The sequence below is a fragment of the Capsicum annuum genome, chromosome 8, assembly GCF_002878395.1.
Source record: "Capsicum annuum cultivar UCD-10X-F1 chromosome 8, UCD10Xv1.1, whole genome shotgun sequence".
NCBI classification, from domain to species: domain Eukaryota; kingdom Viridiplantae; phylum Streptophyta; class Magnoliopsida; order Solanales; family Solanaceae; genus Capsicum; species Capsicum annuum.
In genome coordinates, this window is record NC_061118.1 from 146,924,895 (window position 1) to 146,939,973 (window position 15,079).

Here is a 15,079-nt window from a genome sequence, read left to right on the forward strand (position 1 = left end):
TATATGCCAAAATATTACAAACAGAAGGATAATAAGCACCGGAAAATTTAATCGTAGCTATATAATTTTTTTTCAAAAACTTAGCAAGAACTTTAATTACAGCCCAGTCAGAATCATGTAGCATGCAGTGGGAAGAATCTGCAAACGAACCACAATGTTGGTTAAAAAATAGTGTAATAGGAACTCTATATTTATAACAAATTTTCAAAAAATCATACGTAGCATTCCATCTAGTTTCACATTCTTCAGGCATCAATATCGGTGCAAGATCATTTTGTTCACACTTAAGTTTAAAGTTTTTCATTCTACTTCAACGATTATTTCCTTGAATAAAACCAATGGCAAATCGAATTTTTTCAATATAAAGCTCAAAAAACTCAAGACCACATTTTACAATTAAATTATATATATGACAAGTACATTTAACATTAAAATTTTTAGGTAACAGCGGAGATAGCTTAAATTTTAACTTTGTTATAGCAGTCTTGTTGTTAGAAGCATTATCAAAAGTAATACATAAGATTTTATTTTCAATACCGTAATATTCTACAACTTTAGCAAACGAATAAGAAATAAAATCTCCGGTATGTTTACGATCTTCGTCATATAAAAAAGCAAGAATACGTTTTTGCATAACAAAATTACTATCTATCCAATGACAAGTAATTGTTAAATAATCATTTTCATTTACAGCACAACCAAGATCAGAAGTTAGGGACATTCTCTACTGAATATTTATTAGCAATGTTGATAAATAAAAACAATATTGTAAATGAAGTCTAAAAATATCGACTCTACAAGTACTTCTAGGAATATCATTAAACATAGGATTATAAACTGCTTGAATATAATGAATAAAGACATCAAAAGAAGGAAAATTAAAAGGCAAACAAACTACCGCTACCATTTTAGCTATTTCTTCTCGGTCTCTCAATTTATTATATTTCTTCATTACCTGACCGGTTGTTGGGTCCATTCCTGTTTGCGTTAGCCCATCAACATCTGCACCACCTCGTGTAATATTTAACTCTCTTTCGTGATTATCACTTATATGTTTCATTAACGTACCTGTACCCCCTTGCTTGCCTCTTCTTTTATGCTTATATATTTGTTGACAAATATTGCATTGCACCTCAATATCTGATATACGTTCAAAAAATTGTCATGCAATACTAGTTGGTTTACGAGCTCTTGCGGAACGGGGAGGACGGGGAGGGAGATAAACCGATTTGGATCTAACATTAGTATTTTCTACTGCGGGTGTCTTACCAATATTTTCATCATCTTCGTCTAAATTGACCGCATCTACTTCATTTTCTTCTTCTATACCGTAATTTTCCTGAGCTTCTACATAATCAATATCATGGGCACCTACACCTAAAGGTACACCTAATTCCTCCTCAAAAGGTTGACTAAGCGGTGCCGGAGGCACACGGGTATATCTACTACTTGAAGTACCTCTACCGCTAGTAATTCATTTTTTACTACCACTACCACTTCCGGGACAAAAATTTTTAACACCTTTAGTAGCGAAATTTTTTAATTTATCCATAATATAAATTAAACTAAAAAAAATCAAAATAAATAAATATAATAAAATTAAATATTCTATAATTAATACACTAAATAAAAATTAAACGTAAGAGATGGAACGACAATACCAAATTTTGGAAGTATCCGAAGGTTACGACTTTAGAAACTTCCACTAGTACTTTATAATCACAAAATTAAAAAATTAAAGTGAGCACTTTAGGAAATATATAGAATATTTGAGAATTGAGATTTGAAAGAATGAAAAATTGTGTGAAAAATGATTTGAAAGTGTAGGGTATTTATAGGATTTTTTTTTTGGATTAAAATAATATTTTAAATGATTTTTTGTTTTTTTTTAATTAAAGGGGGCATTTAGCCGTTTTGGGCTCCCAACGATCATATAGCCGTTGGGCCCAACGGCTATAATGGCCCAAATGGCCATTTTTCAAAATTTGGCAATTTTTTTTAATTTTTTTTTGTTATCTAGTCTGGGCCGCCGGTTTTGGTCCGGACCGAATTAATCGGGCCCAAAAAATCCAGCCCGGTACCTGGTACCTTACAACCCATGGGTTGATCGGGTCGGGTCAAATCAGGCCGAATTAGTGTGGTGGGCCGGGTCAAACCGACCCGATTTTGACAGTCTTAGTGTAAATGGTGGGATAATCATGGTACTAACTATTACCTCACACCAAACATGAATAAAAATAGTCCTTCATTTTATCCCGATACTAATTATCCCTTATACCTCATACCAAACCACTTCTTAGTAAATGAGATTGATTTTCTAAGATATATAGTGGTAGTTGCAAGTCAAATAAGCTGTTTGGCTTTGATTAATTATCAAATGTGAAATTAAATCTTTGTTAAGATGAAGTAATAACCTTAGCCTAATGCAAGAGATTAATAACACTGACAAATAATTTTTTTTCCCTTTTCTTTTAACGTTTTTTATTTGTGCAAATATAAATCCGGTGTTGTTCGGGAAGAGAACATTATTTGATCAATTACATATGTAATTAACTACGTGCATCAATAAATCAAGTTAGAATTAATTTCTCAAATGCTCATCAAACTTTATTCTTTCCACCAGAAGTTACTAAAGCTATTTTTATAGTATAAAGTCATTCAAACCACTAGAGTTGGCATAGTGGTTCAACGCGATGTCCCTTAAGCAAGAGGTCGGGGGTTTGATCCCCGTCTCTGGCGAATGGAGCAAATTCTGTGGCCAGTCTCTACCGCAAAATGCGTTGACAGAGGAACTGAAGATTAGTCTCACGGCTGCCGGCTGTGGGGATACCTTTTGGGAAACCAAAAAAAAAGTCATTCAACTTTATAAATATGCTGATCTCTATTCTCTAGAAATAGCTATGATTGGAAAACCACATAGCAAGCCACAATACAATCTTCTGTGCTATTTGTTTGGGGTGGCAGATGTGAACAAATTATCCATGTTTGTGTGTGGTAAGATCTGATATGAACAAATGTTGTTTAGTTTTTGGGTTTAGTTAGTTGTTTGGAATTACTTGATATAATGTTGGGGCAGGGGTGACTTAGGTATGACTAGTTAAACGTTAGCTTGAGGTCTCAAAGATTTTAAAATACATTTTAAAAAATTGTCTAAAAGAAAAAGGAAACAAAGAAAGAAAAAGCTATCTAATTGCTACCACCGATAATTTAGAATTTTAAATTAAACAATCCAAACTTCATATTAATAAATAAAGTTTTAATAACAAAATTCAAGTTAATTTATTGAAAACAAATGGTTAACATCTTATTAACTAAAATTTCTTTACTTTTATTAATAATCATTTTAATATGTGAAGTTAAAGGTTATGTGTCTTTTAAAAATATTACACCAAAAATGACTAATATTCAAGAACAACAAAAAATTCTAAATAATTACAATATTTTTTTTTGCATGTATGTGTTTATATTTAAGGTATTTTATTAAAGTTTAACTATAGTCCACTAATTTTATTGAGACGCTCCTGTGTTGGAATAGTTATTGTCAGATTGTCAGTCAGTAATGTTAGGAATTGCTTAATTGGTTGAAATTTTTGTAATGTTAGGAATTGCTTAATTGGTTGAAATTTTTGTTAAGATCTCAAATCTGATAAACTCACTGAAAGTTACTAAAAACATTTATGCCTGGATGGGTCAAGCTCAGTCGAACGAAAGATATTGTACAACTTTTTATTGAACCAATATGTCAATGCCAGATATTTAAGGACCAAAATTTTTATGACATGTTTATGGATGAATGTCATGGGAATAAACTAACCAAGTTGTGTTTACATGTGTGTACCTAATGTCTGAGATAACCTCACAACTCTGTTGAAATCACATGCACTTCTTGAAATCACATAAGAGAATACATCTCTTGAAATCACACACCAAGTGAAATGTTAGATTCCGTAAACACACATGTACCACTATTTGCCTTTTACCGTTTCCAAAGGATACTTATTTGCAGGGACGGATCCATATTAGTTCAAGCAGGTTTAATTAAACCCGCTTCATCAAAAAAAATTCGTGTTACATGTATAAATTTACTGTAAAATCGTTTATGATAAAAAATTGAACCCACATTGCATAAGCGAGAAGCAGCTTCTCGCTTTAGCGGGTTCAATAATGTCAGGTGAGCACGGTTCGAACCTTGCTTTTGCTTTCATCTTTGCACTTTTATAGATTTTTTAAGTTAGTAGTGGGTTTTAACATTAACTAATCAAGTGTACGTGTTTTGCATGTGTATCTCGTGTTGATACATAAAATTATACATAAAGAAATAAAATTATTAAAAAAATAGCAATTGAGCTGAAATAAATGTTATATCTATTTAAAAGATATATTTTGACACTATAAGTGTTTCATCCCAATCAATAAAACTACATATAAAATGAAAAAATTAATGAATTAAAATTTCTGCTCACCAAAGAAAAAGGTATAGAGGAAAATTAAGCCGCAGAGGAGCAATTGTCGTACCTATATATCATATTAAATTAAAACAAAAATATTATTAATACTCTACAATCCAAGTTAAGATTGAGATTAATATTCATAATATAAAATATAACATAAAGGAATAAAAAAGTCAGAAAATTAGGAGAGCAGAAATAACGAAATACTTTGTAAGAATATACTATCATCTTTTGATCTTGTCCAACATCACTCCTCTATTTTGCTACAATTAATGATCGTACATGAACAAATTTTTTCTTTCTTCAATTACTCAAAATTAATATTGTATATACTTTTAATAAAAGAACACACATAAGTAGATGTAAATATTTACATGATACACTTACGACAATATAATGATGCGTTAACCTCAGTTTCATTGTGACTAATCAATTGACCCACATATGATCAATCAAAAAAATTATTGAGAGAATAGTTTCCTCTTAAATAATAAATATAGGCAGATCATCTAACTTTCGAAAATAATAAACCATATGTTAAGTTAAATTGGTCAAAGTTATACCTCAATTATCCTTGTTCTTTTGAAACTTAGAATTTGAACTGAAATTTTCATCCTTACCCCATTCTTCCACGCAAGGTCACGACCTATCAATCAAAAATTATAATAGAATCTCAAAAATTAAGGATAGAATCTCAAAATACCACAAAGTAAATGTAAAAAAGCACATAATTAAGCAATCAAATTAACGTTTAAAACCAACAAACAATCTGCAGTTGATAAAAAAAAAAAATTAAAATGCAAAACAATATAAATTAAATAGAAAAACAACGATACGAAGATCCACAAAATTAGTTGGATACTAACATTAAAAAGGAGAGTTTACTTAATTTGTTTTCTATTTATGTAAAATTTTTGCCAAAATAACCTATCTATTTATGTTAAATTATTGTTAAAAAGAAACTCACAAATTTGGTCAACAAATAACTACTAAAGTAGTATTTGGTTAGTATTAAAATTCATATTTGGTTAGTAATTTGATTGCGTAAGTCTTTTCGTAAAAGATTGATTTATTAATTCCTCAAATATGAATTGATCATTGAAAATTAATAGTAATTTTTACTATGTTTAAATAAGAAAAGTTTAATAACTAAGTTTTAATGGGAAACTTAAAATATTAAAAAATAATTAAAAATAATTTAGTAAAATAATGAATGACAGTTTTATCTATTGTGAAGTCTTTTAATGAAGAGCAAAAAATTCAAATCACTTTTCTAAAAGTCTTCACACTTTTAATATTTTATACATATAGATAGAGATATAGATTATTGTGCTTTTATAGAGTTTTTTAAGTTAGTGGTGGGTCCTAATATTAATTATTGTGCTAGACTTGTTCAGTTTTCATTTTAAGTTTATTATTGTTTGAAATTGATTTAAATTTGTTAATAAAATTTAGGTTATATATTTAGCTTAATTGTTATTGTACATAGTTTAAATTCTTTTGTACTTGCTCGCTTTTACTTGTTACATTTATATTTAAAATAATGATTAGAAAATAATTATTGATATGGTTATTTTATATACCCCGGGTTGTTGTGCTTTTGTTTACTTAGTTATTTACCAAAATATTTTCTTGTTTAGTTTACTGTTTTTCAAAGTTGCTATATTATTATTGTATTATAAGATTAATGCTTAACATTTTAAACTGAAGATAGTGGAAAATTTCATCTTATAATTAATAGTATATATTTTACCAGAAAATGATATTGTTTTGTCTAATTATTTTTTTCTTTTTAAATTGAACACCACCTCAAAATAATATTTTCAAATATATTAGGAAATATATATATATCTTTTCCATTTATTTTAGAATTACAGTACAACCTCAAAACAATTCTTTTAAGGGGAGTATCAGAATTATAAAAGTAATGATTATTATATTATCAATTATTATCAGGGTTCGATATAATTTGAACCTACTTGAAAAAATTTTTGAATTCACCACTGCTTGTTTGACTGTACAAATAATTGGAACCCTCTAGAATATCCACACTTGTACTCTGCAAGAACTGTTGCTACTTAGGATATAAAAATATTAATCCATTAAAAGAAAAATTGAACCACTTGTAACTCAATAATATTGTATTGTTATTTGACAAAAAAAAAAAATATATTGTATTTTTATTTTAAATAAGATAGAGAAAAAAGAGATCGATCCCTGATTAAGTGCATGAAACGACAAAGTCAAGGATTATATTATTATGTAATCTTTTGTTTTTTCTTCCACGTCCCACTACACCCCACTTACAAAAATTAACATTTTTCTTCATTTATGTTTTTCGTAACTCAAATTTATAACCTAGTATAAAGTTGATAATGGAAATATTCCATCACTAAAGAGATTGACAATGCTAATTATGGTTTTTCCTTAGTTCGAATTAATGTTTTTTCATGGGATAATTCTTATGAAATAATGAGAATATGTGTGTTTGTGTATATGACTATATGTATGTATATCATTAAAATAGAATTATCCTACTTGATAATGTCCACAAAAGTGAGTTATATCAACTAGTACTGACTTGAGAAGAATTGAAGGAAAGATGTCTTTTAAGTCTTGAATAAAGGATTGGTGACATTGACTAACAGATAGGGTCAAACATCATTAGGAAATTTGATTAAGTTAATTGTAGACTTGATTAATATTTTCGAAACTTTCTAATCTTTTCAAAAATACAAATCAACCCAACTCACACCCCTCTTCAATCCAAATCAACCACTCTCTCCTCTTTCTCCAGCTTCTCTCAACTCTCTCCCAACCAATAGTTCTGCAAAATTTCTCCCTTCAACCCCCGATGACTTCTACCTCCGGCGACAAATAGTTGGGCTTCGAGTTCCCCTCTTTTCTTCCTTCAACCCCCGGCGACTTCTACCTCCGGCGACAAATAGTTGGGCTTCGAGTTCCCCTCTTCAATTCAATCAATATGTCTCTCATCCCTCTCTAGACAGCTTCTCTCAACTCTCTCCCAACCAACTATTCTGCAAATTTCTCATTTCAATCCTCGGCGACTTCAACATCCGACTACAAATAGTTGGGCTTCGAGTTCCTTTTCGACTTCAACCTGCAATCGACGTGACAGCCTTGCTCTCCGACCATAACAGCTTTGAATTCTTCATCATTCCTTTTCTTCTTTCACAGGTAAAAATTTATGGCCTTTTTAGTTTTGAAGCAAACGAGGAACTTGAACCAACTTCTCTTATAGTATTGGTTAACAATTTCAATATTTATTGCACTAATTTGAAATGCGGTCTGAAATGGTCTTTTTATTATTTGTGTTTATAAAAACAAAACGATAATTTGGTTTGATTTGTTCTGTTCTTGTTCTTGATAAAAATGGTGAAATTGCTGTTTTTTGTTAAACAAAATCGTGCTACTATTTTTTGTTTCCTCCGAAAGATTACCCATCTGGTGCGACATATTAACCATCTGATGCAACACATTTATTATATGATGCAACAGATCAACCATCTGATGCACTAGAGGAACCATCAAATTACAATTCTAATGCAACAGATTAATAATCTAATGCACCAGATTAACTATCTGATGCAATAACTTTACCATATGTTGCAACAGATTAAGCATCAGATAAAAAATCTGATGCAACTAATTAACCATCTGGTGCAATGGAAGAACCATCAGATTAATGATCTGATGCAACAGATGAACCTTCTGTTGGATAAAATCCAATCACTTCGTACAGAAAATGTCCAAGACTTGATTTTTCCAACTGATCATTCATCTGCCACGATAGACAATCCTATGTTGGAAGAAATCTAAACAATATTGACCATTGATAACTGTTCCAACAGATCACTCATGTGTTGCAACAGAAGTGTGATCTGTTGCACAGACCATTCATCTTTCTCAATAAATGAGTGATATATTTTGTAGTGTCACAATAGATTACTCAGTCGTTGTTGTAGGTTAGTTAACTGCTCTAACAGATCACTCATATGTTGCAACAGATGTGTGATCTATAGCACAAACCATTTATCTTTCTCAATAGATGAGTGATATATTTTGTATTGTCGCAATAAATTATTTAATTGTTCCAACAGATCACTCATATGTTGCAACAGATGATGTCACAACAGTTGTATGATATGTTGAACAGACCATTCATCTGTCTTAAAAGATGAGTGATATGTTTCGTATTGTTGCAACAGATTACTTATCAGCTACAACAGTTTGGTTATATGCTGCAACAGATATATTACCTGGTGCAACAGATCGGTGATCTGTTGCAACTGTTATTTTACTGTTTTACTTGTTTGATTTACTGTTATACTTTTTTAACGATGCATTAATCAACAATAATATATTATTTTATGTTCCTACTAATTTTAGATAATATGGTTCCCAAAAGAACAGAAATTAAATCAAGTCCAAGTAGAGAAATAAGTGAAACAGCTAGGCTACATCCACCACTCTATGAGCTTGCTTTACAAGCGTTATCTCAATCGAGACCAGAATATGATGAACACTGGGAGGAGGGATATTTAAAAAGAGATGATGCAGATGCTAATAGCCCTTCCACCGAAGAGTTGGTCAAAGCCTTCAACATTGATCATTATCGTTATCCTGTGAGAATGAAGTGCGATGATGCTGCAGATTTAACGGGTGATTTTGTGGTTAAGTCAGCCATGGGAAAATCTTTCAACGCCTTCAGAAAAATACTTCGAGAACAAAAATTGAATGCTTATTTCAGGGACAGCTGCTTTGAAAAATATTTTGATTTGCCGGAGGACAACAATGCTCGTTTTCAAATGAAAATGGTATATGAACTAATCAAGCGTAGGTTTATGTATGAAAACATAGATAAGATGGATGAGGTGTGGATAATTACTGTGGCATGCCTGTTTGTTTTGGTTGGAAGGAGTTTGTCATAGTTATTGGACTAAAATATTATCCTCCTTCTCAAGTTATACCTATTCTAACCCCAAAAAATCACCCCGCACACCCAAAAAAGGCAAAGGCAAGTCGTGTGATCATGATGACCTGGTGTCCATTGTTGGTCCAAGCTTTAAAAATAAAAATTTGATAGAAACGTTGAAAGGTAAAGGACTTTCAAAGAATCACAAACAATCATTGTGCTTAGATTGGTTTGTACATAATATTCTTTTGGCAAGAGACGTTAACAACAACATAAGCCTCGGTTTAATAAATCTCTCCGAGGATCTTGATGCGTTTAACAGCTATCCTTAGGGGTATGAAAGCTTCAAAATGACTATCAAATATTTGTTGACTCCGTTAGCGCCAAAGACGGTCAACTTATATCAGAAAAATATTATTGCCACTACATGTACATGTAATAAAGTGAAAGGTGACTTGAAATTAAAAATTTCTATTTCACAGGCTCTTCTATATACACAGGCTTCAAGCATCCAGTTAGTACCCCATAAGCCCAGATCTCTTGCAGGTTTACCCCAGCGTTGTCGCACAGAAAAGTTGTTGGCTCGGCCATTTCTGTGCCGGTCAACAAACATTCGGTGTGTGCAAGGGCATGCAAGCCGCTCTCTTTAGCGACATCATCTTTTGGAAGGATCATTCCCCTGTTTTGACCTTCAAAATCCCATGATTTCTTCATCAACACTTTCATTGGCAAATGATTCATCAGTTTACTCTCCCTCAACCAGATGGGCAATAATACCATCAGTGGCTCCACGAGGAGAAAAAAATCAAAATCATTGATGAGAGGTACGTTGGAGTCATAAACATTGATCTTTCCCTTCTCGAGTAGTATCTCAACAGCCCGATAATGCATACCATTCACCTTAATGACTGCAAGAATCATTTTTGCCTTGGTCCAGCTCTTATCGTGCGGATTTGGCATGTCCCCTCTAACATATCTTAACTTTTTTTCTTCATCCAAAACCAACGTAGGAACTAGAAAATCAATTATCACGCTAAGGGCTGATGCCTTTCCATTGAGTTGATTGTACCTATCCTTGAGATTCTTGCAGAATTCGAGGTCCATTATCCTATCGGGAGCGTCATAAGCTTCCCGGTACGTTAATTGCCTTTTCCTCATGAGGCAGATCATTATGTCTACATGACGTGAGATAAGAAGTCAATTTTTAAATAGGTTAGTAATTGTAAAGATGCAACGGATGGTCTATCTGTTGCATAGGGTTCTTTGAATCAATAATCGAACGCAACTTATCCAACAGATGGATAATAAGTTACAACAGAACCACTACCAATTGCACCAGTATACCCAGTTGTTGCAACAGATGTGAAATCCGTAGCTTCTCCTTCATAGGGTAGATTAGAAGGGCTAGGTTAGGAAAAGTAAACTTTCCTTGTCCTCGTACGACATACATATATCAGTCATAGTCTGGAAGTCTTGGGGGGAAAAGGGAGGCCTGGGGTAATCTGGTGCGCCTGGCTTGACATTCTTGGCCTGTCATAGATCCCTCTTCTCTTTGGCGCTAAATTCTGCGTATATGTCCACCTTCTTGACTGGTCCCTGAACTTCAACAACTTTTGAGGAGGGATTGCGATTTCTTTTGATTTCTGAGTGAAGAGTAATCTCTAATTGCTCTTTTCTTTCTCCTAACCAATGTTGTAAGAGTGTGTGGTTCCCTCATCTTCTTGGATGGTATGACACATCTCTTGAATTTGAATTCCTCGATATCTTTAGAGATAGCTTCTACTTTTTCAAAGAGTTTATCACCCCTGTCTGTTCTTGCACTCATCACATTTACAACGAGAACACGAGGGTGAAGAGGGGTAAGAGGGACCTGTGTAAGGGCGAAAAGGGGTGTTTTCAAACATATTTATTCTTTCTTGAGCATCAACATGCTCATCATCATGAGTGGTAGTAGCATCATTATGCCTTCTACCAACACCAACAACTCCACCAGAAGAAACACCGGATCTGCCTTAGTAAAAGGTTGGTCATGAAGAGCTTCAACATTAGGCTAACCTTGCCTGACTGCTCTTCTTATGACTGTTGCTCCAACTAATTCCTTCTTTATTAACTCCACTGTTGGGTCTGCAATAGTATCAACATGACCTAGTGTAATATAAGAAGTCATCACCGACTTCTCCTCAATAAGCAGATCCATGGATGCACAATCTAGAAAAAACAAAAAAGACAGATGCATTTAAATCATATAATATAATAATTTTCACAGTTGGGCTACATTTAAAAAAAAACCATCTGTTGCATAGTTTGCACTGTGTGATCAAAATTCATTTGAGTCTGGTTTAGAGAAACAAAGCAACACATGGATAATCTGATGTAAAATATCAATCATCTGTTGCAACAGCTGCACAAGAAGGGTAATCTATTATACAACAGATGATCTGTACGTCCAAACAGATGAACGATATGTTATCAAATTAAACATTTATTGCATAATTTGAAGTGGATGATTAATCTTTTAGGAGTCAAGTTCAGAGAAACAAAGCAACAGATGGGTAATCGGATGCAAGATATACCCTGTCAAAACAGATGTCCCATCTGGTGCATTAGATATAACATTTGTGTCACCAGATATAACATCTGTTCAATATTTTTCTTATCTTTAAGTAGAATTATTTTACTTGAAGAAGACGTACTGCATCATCCGGAGGGTTAAAGAGATCAACCTCCTTAATATTGGTGTTGCTCTTTGCAGCCAACCACGTAAACATCCTTGGGTGAGAAACCTCATTCGAATAAATCATTAACTGCTTTCGGAGGGGAGAAATAGCTTCAAATGCCCAAGCATAAAAAATGTAAACAAAAAGCAAGCAAAAAAAAATCATAATAACGATATTCAATATAAATTAATGGATGAGAAAAATTAGTGATTAATTTTACCATGAAAGCCCAAGGAAAGCCGTATAATGTGGTCGTCCCTAAGGATAACTTTGTCAGTAAATATTGGACAGTCAAGTAGAAGCTGTCATATCCCCAGGGATAACTGTTGAATTTATTAAAATCCTCAGCACGCGCCAATAAATCATCTACTATGACCTTGTTGACGTCTCTTGCCAATATAACCTAATAGGCAAACTAAACTAAGCACAATTGCTCCCTGTACTGCTTTGGTATGGTTTTATCCTCGAGATCTGTCAACAAATTCGATGCTTTGTAGCCACGTCAAGCAATGTCAAACAACCCATCTATTTTTTTCTTGCATTTTCTTGCCTTGGATTTTTTACGGGGTGGTGGTCCTTCTGGACGATGGCATCTCAAGCCTGTCACTATGGCAAACTCTTGCAAGCCAAAACAAACAAGCATGCCATAGTAGTTTATCCAGATTTTATCCATCTTCTTTTTGCCCCCCTCCTCTGGATCTTGATCATCCCCCGTGTACTTGATCCTGCGCTTAAGAAGACTATATACTATCGTCATAGGGAAACGGATACGGGCAGAGTGGTCCTCGGGCAGCTTAAGAAAGCGTCCAAAGCAGCTCTTCTTAAAAAGTCCGTTTATGTTTTCATTCTTCATAATTTTCATAAAATGTTCAAAATTTTCCCCCATCTGACATTTAAGTACAATTTGACGAGTTAGTTGTTTTTCTTCTGGGTCATTTATCAGCATCGCAACTTGAAACCTGTCAATACTAAAAGTTTTGACGGGATCATGCTGGGATGTCGATATTAACTCACGCCCCGTTGGTGATCCATTATTGTCACGCTCCAAAATTTCATCGGGCTGGACTGACACCTGAAGCCGAGAAGGCCCGGCAGAACCCGTTCAGATACCTGTACTTTCACTTACATGTCACCAAAAATTTGGACAGCACTTCGTTGCATATAGAAGGGTCTAATTACCTGTATCAGCACAACACACACCAATATATATATATATAATACTTGGCCGTCGGGGCCACCATATATACAAATATAACATCACTATATAAACTTCCATGACTTTACCCTTCCTTGTGTCTACAAAGCCTCTAGGATATACATGACATAACTAGGGTCGGGACAAACCCCCGCCCACACATGACTCTTGTACAATAACAAAACATAAGGGACCGACTCGGAAAGCTCCGAAGCAAACTGGAGCTCACCAACAATAGTTGTATCACCTGGCTCCTATCTATGCTGTGAATGAGCTGAAGCACCTGTGCCTACAGCATGAAATACAGGTCCCCCGTGAGGGACGTCAGTACGAAATATGTACTGAGTATGTAAAGCTGTAAATAATCATATGTGATATGGGGGATCAAGAAAATCAGACGCAAGTGAATAAATCATAATAGAAGTGAACCACACTTCATAAACACTTTTAGGATCATGTACATTATCATTAATCTGAATTGGGTTCTTGAATTCAAACACATTTGTGGAATGGTATACATTCGTTCATTTTATTCTTTACAATTATCATTCGCCATTACCTCCTCCTCCCGAACCTCCAACCACCTAACAATAATTAATATTGTACCGTACTGTGACCATTAGGCTGCCCCCAGTACATATCAACTGTAATTATATCAAATATCGGGATCGGTCCATGCTAGGCTTAAGCCCCTGAGCTACCACCCACACGTATATCAAGTAACACACATAAGAGATTTTTCCAATAACTTAGTTCAAAAGCTTTTGAGATTATTACATTAATGTTCATGCCAATATAGTACCGTTGGAATAATGATACATCAATAGAAACCAAGTAATAGACTTTCTATACAATAACGATGTAATAAAGACTCATTGGTACATCAACAATGTATTTCGGAATCATTAATATCACAACAATGAAATAGGAGCCTTTTGGTATATCAATGAAACATTTTGACACTTTATAGAATGGAAACAACTTCGTTGGTAATGTAGAACAATACATGTTTTTGGACAACCTCGGAATCTTACTTGATGGAACATTGGTGTTTTCATGCCAAAGAACATCGTTAGAGTATGCTTTACATACCTCGTTGTAGATTCGGATACCAATTCAACACAACTTTCCGCCTTTACAAATCACTTATCTACAATGAAATGTTTGGCATCTAGTATTAGCAACCCAATACCACAATTCTCTTCCATAATTCCATGCAACCAATATTTGCAAAGCATTCCAAAAACCAACTTGAACAATAGGTTTATATGTATATATATATATATAAAATCATCATTTCAATACCACATCATCACACCAAATCCCTTCACAATTCAACATAATCCAACCATGCACCAGAATAATCCAACATCATTTTCAATCATCTTTCAACAACAATCAAATAACATACTTCTTATGCTCACATGCATATATATATACATATCCATCTAAATAACACCAACATAATTTACATCCTTACCATAAAATGGCCCTTTTGATTTAGAAGTCCTGTTGGCACAAATAAGGGGTGCTTCTCGAAGCCCTCGAGACGATGAACACAACTACGGAATCAATTTGGATTTTCTACGGTTGAATCACAAGATAATTGGAGTTGAACTTAGGCTAGGGTTTCTTATTCTTCAATAATTTGGATGATAAATGATGGATATGAGGCTAAGTATATGTATATAATGATCAATTTTCGTCCATGAGGTGATGGAAAATGACCATATTGCCCTTAAAATTTAAGTAAATCTGAATCTGTCCATGGTGGACTATT